We start from the raw sequence: 11,243 nt of genomic DNA, 5'->3' as shown, positions 1-11,243 counted from the left end.
CTCTTTATTGCTAAGACCGCAGCCACTCCCAGTTAGCAAAGATTTGCTCACTCGGGCCAATGGGGCCCTGCCCCACCAACTTCAGCCTGCCCTCAGGCAGCCCACGCCTTCTAGGGATGAGGGAGAGATTCAGAGCAGTTCACACTGGAAGCCAAAGCTATCAAATCAAGGCTTTCAGAAACATCAGGAGAACTGAAACACAACCCGCCTTTGAAATTCACATGTCCTTGAATTTCGCAATGCCAAACAGTGTGTAAAAAATCCATGCGTGAGCTATTAGTGTAAATAACATTCAGAAATGCATTGTATTAGAATAAATTGCTCAAAGACAAGTGCCCGGTAGCCTAAACTGCATGCAGAATTCTACTTACTGAAATTCTACTAGGTGCTGGGAGACCTAGGGTTCAGATCCCCACTCACGAGTCAGTCACAGTCTCTCAGTCTAACCTACCTCATGAGACTAAAACAGGGAGGAGAGAGAACCATGCATTGCCACCTTGGGCTCCTCAGGGCGGAAAAAGAATAGGAAAAGTTGACTCATTCAATGCATCTTTCACAAGGCACTGCCAAGCCAATGGACTATGCCAACCTTGTGGTGGGTGTTTTTGTTGTATATTTAGAACTAAACACACAGCCGGCAGGTTCCCACCCAGTCTGTTTGGCATTGGTTATATAACGGATAGCCACTATTATTCACCCTCTCTGTTCCTGGAGGAATTTTTTTTTTTAATTTTCTAGTCTGATTTTAGATTGAACCTCTTAATGTTCAAATGTCATAACCAATTTAAGATGTGGATCGAAAATAGCAAGGTGTCACCTGACTTTTAGTTTTGTTTGTTGTAAAATCTTTCAGTTACTTAAATAAACACATAAATAGAATCACCAAATTGTAGAGTTGGAAGGGACGTGGGGGTCACTTAGTTCAACCCTCTCAAGGCAGAGTGGAGATGTCTTTCACTTGGTTTGTGAAGGCACCCTTGGACTACTGAAACGTGGTCAGAGTGTGGAGCAGAAGAAAACTCCCTCTTCTTTCTTCTTTGTGCCAGGCTTTTGGGGAGCACCTCACGCCCAGCCAGATCAACGAAGTTGTGTTGAAGGCGATTGACAACCTGACAGTGGAAGACAGAGCCGTCTCTCAGGCTGCAGGAAAGCTCCTGAGGTCCTTCCTTGAGGAATGCGGCATGGAAATGGAGGACGTAAGGCTCAAAACGGAGGCAGGGGGAGCAGGTTTCCTCTAAATCAAACATTCTCTTCGGACTTAGAATTAGCTTGTTTCTGGGAAGTAAGAAGAGCCAGTGTGGTGTAGTGGTTAAGAGCGGTAGACTCGTAATCTGGGGAACCGGGTTCGCGTCTCCGCTCCTCCACATGCAGCTGCTGGGTGACCTTGGGCCAGTTACACTTCTTTGAAGTCTCTCAGCCCCACTCACCTCGCAGAGTGTTTGTTGTGGGGGAGTTACAGATAGGTAGCCGTGTTGGTCTGCCATAGTCAAAACAAAAAATTCCTTCCAGTAGCACCTTAAAGACCAACTAAGTTAGTTCTAGGTATGAGCTTTCGTGTGCATGCACACTTCTTCAGATACACTGAAATAGAAGTCACCAGACCCTTCTATATAGTGAGAAGGTGGGGAGGGGTATTACTCAGAAGGGTGGTGGGATTGGGTGATTGGCAGATAGCTGTGATGAGCCTGTTGACGACTCTTAACGGCTGCAATAGGTCTTACAGGAAAAAGCAAGGGGTGAGAAGGTGAAAAATGGCTTTTAGTTATAGATAGGTAGCCGTGTTGGTCTGCCATAGTCAAAACAAAATAAAAAAATTCCTTCCAGTAGCACCTTAAAGACCAACTAAGTTAGTTCTAGGTATGAAGAAGTGTGCATGCACACGAAAGTTCATACCTAGAACTAACTTGGTCTTTAAGGTGCTACTGGAAGGAATTTTTTAATTTTGTTTTAAAAATGGCTTTGTCATGTATAATGAGATAAGAATCCAATGTCTTTGTTCAGACCAGGTCTCTCCATGGTTTTAGGTTTGTTAATAAGTTGCAATTCAGCAGCTTCTCTTTCCAGTCTCTTTCCTGCTTTTTCCTGTAAGACCTATTGCAGTCGTTAAGAGTCGTCAACAGGCTCATCACAGCTATCTGCCAATCACCCATTCCCACCACCTTCTGAGTAATACCCCTCCCCACCTTCTCACTATATAGAAGGGTCTGGTGACTTCTGTTTCAGTGTATCTGAAGAAGTGTGCATGCACACGAAAGCTCATACCTAGAACTAACTTAGTTGGTCTTTAAGGTGCTACTGGAAGGAATTTTTTGTTTTGTTGTGGGGGAGGAAGGGAAAGGAGAATGTTAGCCGCTTTGAGACTCCTTTGGGTAGTGATAAAGCGGGATATCAAATCCAAACTCTTCTTCTTCTTCTTCAATTTCCATGTCTGTGGCTCGCGCCTCTGTTTCCATCCTGCTGCAGTTCGGCTTCCAAAAATCAACCACCCTGTTTTTCATCTCGCTGTCTGCTTTGGCAGTATTTTAATTACATTATTCCACCCTGTTCATTTCAGTGCAAAGGAAACACAATATGGACAACACTGAGGTCAATTAATAAAACTTTGCTATGATCAAAATGATCACCCTCCCAAAACTAACCTACCTATTCCAAACCCTCCTGTCAGAGCTGCCTCCAGGTCCCAGCTCACAGAGGACCAACGCTAGGCTGTAGTTATGTACAAAAGTCTTTATTGAGGTTCAGTTTCCATTTTAAAGCCGCAGCGCGCAGCTCTACGTCTCAACCCTAGACCGGCGAAGTCCCGTCTGAGTCTCCGCCCCTTCCACACCAGTTTAACACTCTCGCTTTGCTCCACCTCTTCCTAAGTTCCTTTCTCCTCTGGGCCCTCCTGCCCGCTAGGGTTTCATCCTTTCTGGACTCTTCTGACGCTGACCCTGATGATTCTTCCCCCTCCCTCCGGCGGGCTTTAGGACCTGGTTCCCTATCCGGGCTACCTTCTGTGCCGCTCGCCTGTACATTTGAACTTGGCGCGCGCGCCCAGCCTGCAACTTTCCTCTTGACCGTTCCCTCGCTCTCCGATGGAGGCGTGGCCAACCCTGACTCATCTTCTCTCGCTGGTGGTGCATATGTGGGCTCTGATACCTGGGACTCCTCCCCCCCACTACGCTCTGGTGGGGAATCTGGTCCTGATTTCCAACTGCTGCTCTGGGAGTCCCTGCTGGCCCCTTGCTTCTGGGGTGTCCTCCTTGGGTCCCCCCTTGCCCTGCCCATCGGCGCCCCCTTCTGTGAATCTTCCGATTCGCTGGAGAGGCTCACGGAATCTATTGGGCTGCTGTCATCCTCTCCTACGCTGCCCTCGGATTGCTCCCCCTCGCTCTCCATCTCCTCTCCTCCCTGCGCTCCCACTGAGTCCCTGACACCTCCCAATCTGGATTCCCCCAACACAACTCCGCAGATGGCAGAGAAAACTATACTCTTTTGGACTTCCGGGTTAGTGCCATCTGTAATGGCGGAATTCCTCTGATCGGGAGGAATTTGCCTCTTGGGAATTTGGGTCTGGCCGCCACGGCGAAGGCGGAGACCAATTAAAAATCATAGGCGCTGAAGCCTGTGAACGTGGGATTCGGTGGGCACCTTTTGCGCCTCCCCTACCCGTGGGGAAACCCAATTTCGGGGAGCCGGAGCGACGTGGGGTGAGCGGCGCGGTGCTTCGAATCAACTGCTTTTTCTTTTTTCTTTTTTTTAAAAAAAATATTTATTCAAAGTTTACAGGTTACAAAAAAATAGTAAAAGAGAAAAAAGAAAAAGAAAAGAAAAGAAAAAGGAGAAAAATACACAAAAGATAAAAAAGGAACAAATCAAACCTTTACATATTTACCTTTCTTAACTTATTTCCTTGACCTCCTCACACCTCCCATTTTTGTATTCTAATTCAAATTGTTAATTCAGCAAATCCTTCCAACTTTGTTTTTATCTTAATAATTTGTTTAAAATGCTATAATTTTACATTCTCTCTTTCATTAATTCATTTTTACTAAATCTTTACGTTATTCCTGCCAAACCGCATAATTTTCTTTTTCAACCATCTTTCTAATCCTTAATTTTACCATTTTTTACTTTCCAATCTTAACTCTCATCCAAACCAATATATCTATACTTATTCTTAAAACGTTTCCCTAAGGTAAAAAAAGATTCCATTCCACAAATTTTCCAACTTTCATTAAAAACAAAAAACAAAAAAACAGATTGTATTATATGCACTTTGAGTTCCCAATTTCCATTCCACCAACTCCCCTCCCGGTTTCAGTCCCCAGCATAGGTCCATCAATCCCAAAAACCATCAACCCGGAGATCTTAAGTCTGAGGCTCTTAAATCAGTTTCATGACCCCTCTGCCAGTCTTTTTGATAGTCTTTAATATTAAAAGCCAATTCTCGGGGGAGCTCCAACCCAGCAGCATCCACATTCCTTCCTGCCAAACCTCCATGGCTGAAAATAGGGCCTATAAGATGTTCCAAGTCCTGTTTCACACTCCTTTCAAATCCAAAGGTCCCGAAAACTCCAATCTCCACCTGGGTCATTTTGTAATCCAAAGGTCATCTGGTCTCCACATAAGGAGATCTCTCCATCTTTCATTTTCCAATTCAGGCCAGGTTTCCATCTTCGAAAATTTACTTCTCCTTGTTGCCGTCATGTCAGGCCTCAAATTATAACTCGTCTTTTGCATCTGTAGGGTGACGGCTCCCCCTTTCTTCACTTCAGTCGCAACATGATTTTCCTTTTCAGAATTTCCTGTTTGTTCAGTTGAATAAATTTCCTGTGCCGAGATCTTACCAAGCTCTTTACTAGTGTCCACTCTTGTCTCCAAAGTTATAACATTCGAAGTCAAAACATTTATCTGACCTTGCAGCTTTCCCAAGAGAAAGAATGTCCTGTTCAATTCAAGCTGAGTTTCCTTCCCGAGCACCATTCTTAAACAATCCAAGGTCAAAAAACAGTTTCTCAGCTGTTCCTTAAAGCAATATCCCAAAGCTCCCTCTAGAGGAATTTAAATTCCTTTTCACTCCTTTCAGCACAGACCCAAAGGTCCCATAAGTTAAATTGTAACAGTCATACCTTCATTGTATATATAAACTTGTAGCAAATATAGACAATAGAAACAAAGTCCTCTTTTGTATCTTGACAGCTAGCTTGACAGCTGTCAAATTGATCTATTCAGCATCAACGGGCTCTCACGGACCACTCCCGGGTCCAGGGGGGTGGCACATCAAATCTCAAATTTTATTCTTCTCCTGCAGGCTCCCCTGCTTCCAAAAAAAATTTCTAATAGTCTCAATCAGTAGAATTAAAGTCCTTTACATAAAACTCTCCATGACCTTAGTTGACAGGTTCTTTGCTTTAGCTTATTTACAGAAAGGGGAGGTGGACTTCCTGTTTGGACCTTCCCCGATCGATACCAAATTTGCAAATATTTTAAGAGTCCAATTTCCGTTTTACTCACGGGTTGTTGTTTGAAATCCAATTATCCACAGGAAAAAGTCAGCGCTCTCCGGCAACGGCTGTGCGGCTTCACTCCGCAAAAATAGCGGTTGATTCGGAACACTGCGCCACTCTCCCCACGTCACTTTCGGAGCCCCCGAAAAGGGGTTTCCCTGTGAGTAGGGGGGTGCTCCTGGTGTCCGCCAAATCCCACGTCCCCAGGCTTCCACCGCCTGGGGTTTTTAGAGGGTCTCCGCCTTCGCTGCGGTGGCAAGACCCGATTTTTGCGGAGCGGATTCCTCTGAGTCAGAGGAATTCCGCCATTTGCCGATGGCGCTAATCCGAAAGTCCGAATCAACTGCTTTTTCCATGGAAGGAAGCCACATAGCCGTTGCCGGAGGGCGCTGACTTTTTCCTGTGGACAATCGGACATTAAAGTAACTACCTGTGAGTACAGCGAAGTAGGAGAATTGGACTTTTTTTTTTTAAAAAAAATTGATTTGGCATCGAAACGGGGGGAGGCTCAACACAGGAAGTCCGCCTTCCCCTTTTGTAAATAGACTGAAGCAATGAGGTTGTAAGCTGAAGCCTTGGAAAGCCTATCTGTAAAGGGCTAAACTTTCATCGGTAGAAAATATTAATATTAAACCCCCCTTGGATGCAGGAGAAGGGGGGGGGGAGATTTGGACTGAGTTTGCCTGCAGAAGAGAGTGGGAAGAGAGTTAAAAGCACCACCGCTCTGACCCTGGAAACGGGCTGCTACTGACGTGCTTTGGAACGTTTGTTGACAGCTAGCTAAACAAGAGAGATACATTGAAATACATCGTTGCGACTGTTTCCGTCTGTGTTAAAAAGGACTAAAAGTCAAAAATTGAAACTAAGTTTATTGTTTGAACTGTATTTGGACATTTGGACATTACGGATTAATACAAATGGAAACTGTTTCCCCCTAGAGGAAGCTGCTATTGTTACAAGAGCTGGGCTAGGGAATTTCCACTGTAAGATAAAAACTGTGGGACTGTGGGACTGACCTTGAATCTTTAAGTGTTATGGCAGATGGAAAGGAAAAAATAGATCAACCAACTTCTGAAAAAACATTAAGGTCTGGGAAGACTTGGCAGCAACCAAGGAGAGCTTCAACATCAGGTCCCCTTCCTCTGCAGCTGCTGTGTCAGTACATTCCAAATCGAAAGGAATGTCAACAGAAGACGCTTTAGCGGTGGCACTAAGTAAGATAAGTGACTCTTTGGATCAGCTTAATAAGAAAGTTGATGCGGCAACTACTAAAATTGATTTAAACAGAGAAAGTATAAATTTAAACACAGAAAGTATAAATAACTTGGGACAAAAAGTGAATACTAATACAGAGACTATCCAGAAATTGGTACAGGAGTCTACTTTGATACGGCAGACAGCGGAGGAAGGCAGGGAAAAAGCTGTTGCTGTGGAATGTAAAGTAACACAACTAGAGAGAGAAAGAGTTCCATACTTGCAGAGGCAACTTGATGACCATAAGTTGACGCTTTCTGTGATTGAACTTAAAGAAAAACAGACGAACTTGAGGATCAGAGCTTTACCTGAATTGGAGAAGGAAAGTCTGATAGACTTTCTTATGCAGGAATTTGCTGACTTTTGGGATGTGTATTTGGATCAAGAGGACTTTAGAATTGTGAGGGCCTTTAGACTTGGAAGAGGAGGGAAAAAGAGAAGACTAGAATAAGAGATTGCTTGATTACCCTTCAAACTAAAGAAGAGAAAGACAAAATTTTGGGTTGGCACTATCAGAAGAATTTAGAAGTACAACAGTCAAGAGTGGAAATCTTTAAAGATGTCCCAAAATATCTTTTGGATCTTAGGCCTAATTATGGAGATTTGGTTGCCCTGCTGAGAAAGAACGAAATTAAATTTAGGTGGGAGTTTCCCCAAGGTTTATCCTTCAGTTTCAAAGGAAGGAAAATTAAAATAAGATCAGTAGAAGATAAGGTAAAGCTTTTGTACAAATACGAAGAAGACCTGCAGAAGGAAGTTGGAAAAGAGCCAAGAGCACCTGTCAGGGGCTCAGGAGCAGAGGCACAGGGAAGAGAGGAGATGGAGAGCGAAGGGGAAGAATCCGAGGGGAGCGTAGGAGAAGAGGACAGTGGACCGAGGGATTCCATGAGCCTCTCCAGCGAATCGGAAGATTCACAGAAGGGGGCGCCAGTGGCCAGGGGTAGGGGGTTCCCAAGGGGAACCCCCCAGGAGCAAGGGGGCAGCGGGGACTCCCAGAGCAGTAGTTGGAAATCAGGACCAGCTTCCCCACGAGAGCAGAGTGGGGGGGAAGAGTCCCAAGGATCGGGGCCAGTGCATTCCCCACCAGGGAGAGAAGATAAGGCAGGGCTGCCCACGCCTCCATCGGAGAGTCAGACAACGGAGGGGAGGTCAGATCCGGCCAGTATCCCAGAAGAGGGAAGCAGTGACAGAAGTAGTGTAACGGTCAGGAGGAAGGTCACTGGGTTGGCGCAAGAGGCAAGTTCAAATGTACAGGAGCGCGGGACAGCAGAGAATGAGGATTGGGAACCGGGTCCTAAAGCCCGCCGGAGGGAGGGGGAGGAGCTAAGCGACTCAGCGTCGGAAGAGTCCAGAAAGGGCAATGCCCCAGCGGGCAGGAGGACCCAGAGGAGGAGAGAGCAGCGCAAAAGGTGGAGCAGGGCGAGGATCTTAAACTGGTGTCATAGGGGAGGAGACTCAGACGGTACTTCGCCGGTCTAGGGTTAAGACGTAGAGCTGCGCGCTGCGGCTTGGAAATGGAAACTGAACATCAATAAAGACTTTTGTACATAACGACAGCCTGGCGTTGGTCCTCTGTGAGCTGGGACCTAGGGGCAGCTCTGACAATTACCAACAGAAGAAGAGCAAGCAGTTGGAGAAAAAGCAGAGTAATTACACTATGGCGTTGCAAGTGTTGAGCTGGAATGTGAATGTACTGAACTCCCCGGAAAAGAGGCGGAGAGTCTTTCATTTATTAAAACAAGAACAATTGGATTTGATTTGTCTACAAGAAACACATGTGATAAGGCTACACAGGAAGATATTGAGCAACAAAAGATTAGGGTCATGAATTTATCTCATCAGATAATGTTAAAAAAAGAGGAGTAGTTCTTTATGCAAAAGAAAGCCTATCACCAAAATTTATATTCAAAGATGACCAAGGAAGATCTGTTGCAATTGAAATTCAATCACAAGGAGAGCAATTCTTGATAGTAGGCATCTATGCACCAAATGAAGGAAAATCGGAATTTTTAAAGAAACTACATGAGACTCTGATGCACTATATGGATTACAATATGATCTTGATGGGAGACATGAATGGAGTGGTGTCTACAAATATGGATAAGGCTCAGAGACAGGTAGTCACCAAAGATGGTAGACTACCAAAAACCTTTTTTTGACATGACTGAAAATATGGACTTAGTTGATATTTGGAGAATAATAAAGAATCCTCTGGGAAGAGAGGGAACTTTCTTCTCTGAGCCTAAAATGACATGGACAAGAATTGACCAAATCTGGGTAACTAGAGGACTGGCTCCAAAGACCAGCAAAGTGGAGATTTGCCCCAAGACTTGTTCTGATCATAATGCAGTGAAGATGGAAATGAAATTGACGCCAATTGGTTCCTTCAGATGGAGGATGAATGATACTTTGCTTAGGAATGAAGAAGTGATGAAGGCGGCCCAAAAAGCTCTGAGAGACTACTTTGAGATAAATATGAACACAACAGTGGAAAAAAGAGTAATCTGGAATGCAAGTAAGGCAGTTATGAGAGGATTCCTGATACAACAGAATGCAATTAAGAAGAGAACCCAAAATGAAAAAAAAGATAAAATCTTGGAAAAAATAAAGGAAGGAGAGAAGAAGCTGAGAGCAAAACCAAAATCACAGATCCTGAAAGAGATAAAGTTATATCAAGTACAATATATGAAATTGATGAACCAGGAAATAGAATGGAAGATTACAAAATTTTTGCAGATATTTTGGCTAAAAGATTAAAAAGGGTGTTAGTAGAAGAAATTCATAAAGACCAAGCGGGCTTTCTCCCGGGCAGACATTTGTCTGATAATACGAGGAATATAATTTATATTCTAGAAAAATTACAAGTGAATATCAATACTAAGGCAGTTTTGATTTTTGTGGATGCAGAGAAGGCCTTTGACAACATTTCTTGGAGTTTTATGAAGAAGAATCTACAGGGGATGGGGGTAGGTCAAGGTTTTGAAAATGGTATAGGTGCAATTTATTCAGAACAAAAGGCAAAATTAATTGTGAACAATGCAGTGACAGAAGAGTTTAAGATTGAGAAAGGAACACGACAAGGTTGCCCAATCTCTCCATTGCTTTTTATATCGGTCCTGGAGGTTTTGTTAAATATGATCAGAAAGGACCAATTGGTTAAGGCATACAAGTGGGTGCTAAACAGTACAAACTGAAAGCATTTGCTGACGATTTAGTATTGACTTTGCAGGAGCCAGAATCTAGTACCAAAAGGGTACTGGAATTGATTCAAAACAAAGATCACCACAGCCAATCACAAACAAACAACCACACCCTAGGCCAACCCCAACCTCTCTTACCACCAAAGGAACACAAGTGAACGGCAGAGAACCGGCACGAGTAATGCTGACACCAAACCCTACATACATTAAGCAAAATAGAAACAGGTTCACCACACTTTCTCATCCTGGTCTTCTTTTATCTTCTTCCAGCTGCCTATGGTTGTGAAGGAGATTTACAACGGTCTCCACCAGATCCCCGACACCCGCACTAAGGAAGTGACACTTTCGGCTATTGTCAGCCTAGCCACCAAGCGCATGCAGCCGGTCGTAGACAGCCTGTTGGACTGTTCGATGGAGTGTGATGAGTAAGTTTTTGTGATGTGAAAATGGGGAGGGGTAGATTTAAGGGGTTTCTTAATTTATATTTATTTATATTGAATTTCGTACTTGCAAAAAATTGTGCTCCGAGTTGTGGTTTCTTTCTTTGCTAATGTATGTGCAATATAAAGAAAATATCAAAGGCCTGACTTTTTTTAAGAAAAGGAAAAAGGAAAAATTCTGTTTTGAAAAATTGCAGAAGTGCCACGGTGATCTGGAAGGCCTTGGTCGCTGATCAGTATTCCAGCGTCAAGCTGCTGAGACCCCTCCTGAAAAGGCTGCAGGATGAAGACACCAAAGCGGAAGTCACTTCCAGGCGACGCAGCACTTCTCAAATGCCAATGGCGGTACGAAACCACTCATTTTCTCTCTCCTGGATTGTTTTGAATGGGAGCTGGATGGGGCTGGGGGCTTCTTGCTGGGAGGGGGGTGCATCTTAATAAGTGGTCCATCCTGTGAGCACCTGCTTTGTATGCAGAAGGGCCCCAGCATCTCCATGTCGGGGAGTTCCTTGCCTGAAACCCTGGACAGCCACTGCTAGTCAGTGTAGACAACACTGAGGGAGATGGACCGGGGCTCTGAGTCGCGTCTGAGTCTGAGATCTTGATCTGACGATGACCTCTGCTGAATGCCGTTCTCCTGTCCTTGTCCCTCCAGGCTACCAACGCTCTGTGTCATATCCTGTCGTTCCCTGAGGCTGCAGGTATCCTGAAGAGCAAGTTCCACCACCTGCTGTTTGCACTTAGCACTCAGATCTGTTTTGTCCATGAGGCGAGAAGAAGAGGTTCGAGGGCGGCAAGTCTAATCCCGGAGCCCTCTTCGCATCTCGATCCACTGATGTAAGGGACCTGCTAATGCA

At 44.6% G+C, this 11,243-nt stretch overlaps 1 protein-coding gene across 1 annotated transcript in view; it reads left to right on the top strand.

Moving 5' to 3' along the window:
- LOC307219539 (maestro heat-like repeat-containing protein family member 1) overlaps positions 1-11,243 on the top strand; it is a gene marked incomplete at its 5' end in the record, with an annotated part of 132,738 nt that overhangs the window by 47,666 nt on the left and 73,829 nt on the right. The window lies entirely within an intron of this gene.

Source organism: Podarcis cretensis (genome assembly GCF_951804945.1).
Source record: "Podarcis cretensis genome assembly, chromosome: 7".
NCBI lineage: Eukaryota > Metazoa > Chordata > Lepidosauria > Squamata > Lacertidae > Podarcis > Podarcis cretensis.
Note: the sequence above shows the minus strand (reverse complement) of the source record. Positions and strands in the feature narration are given on the sequence as shown.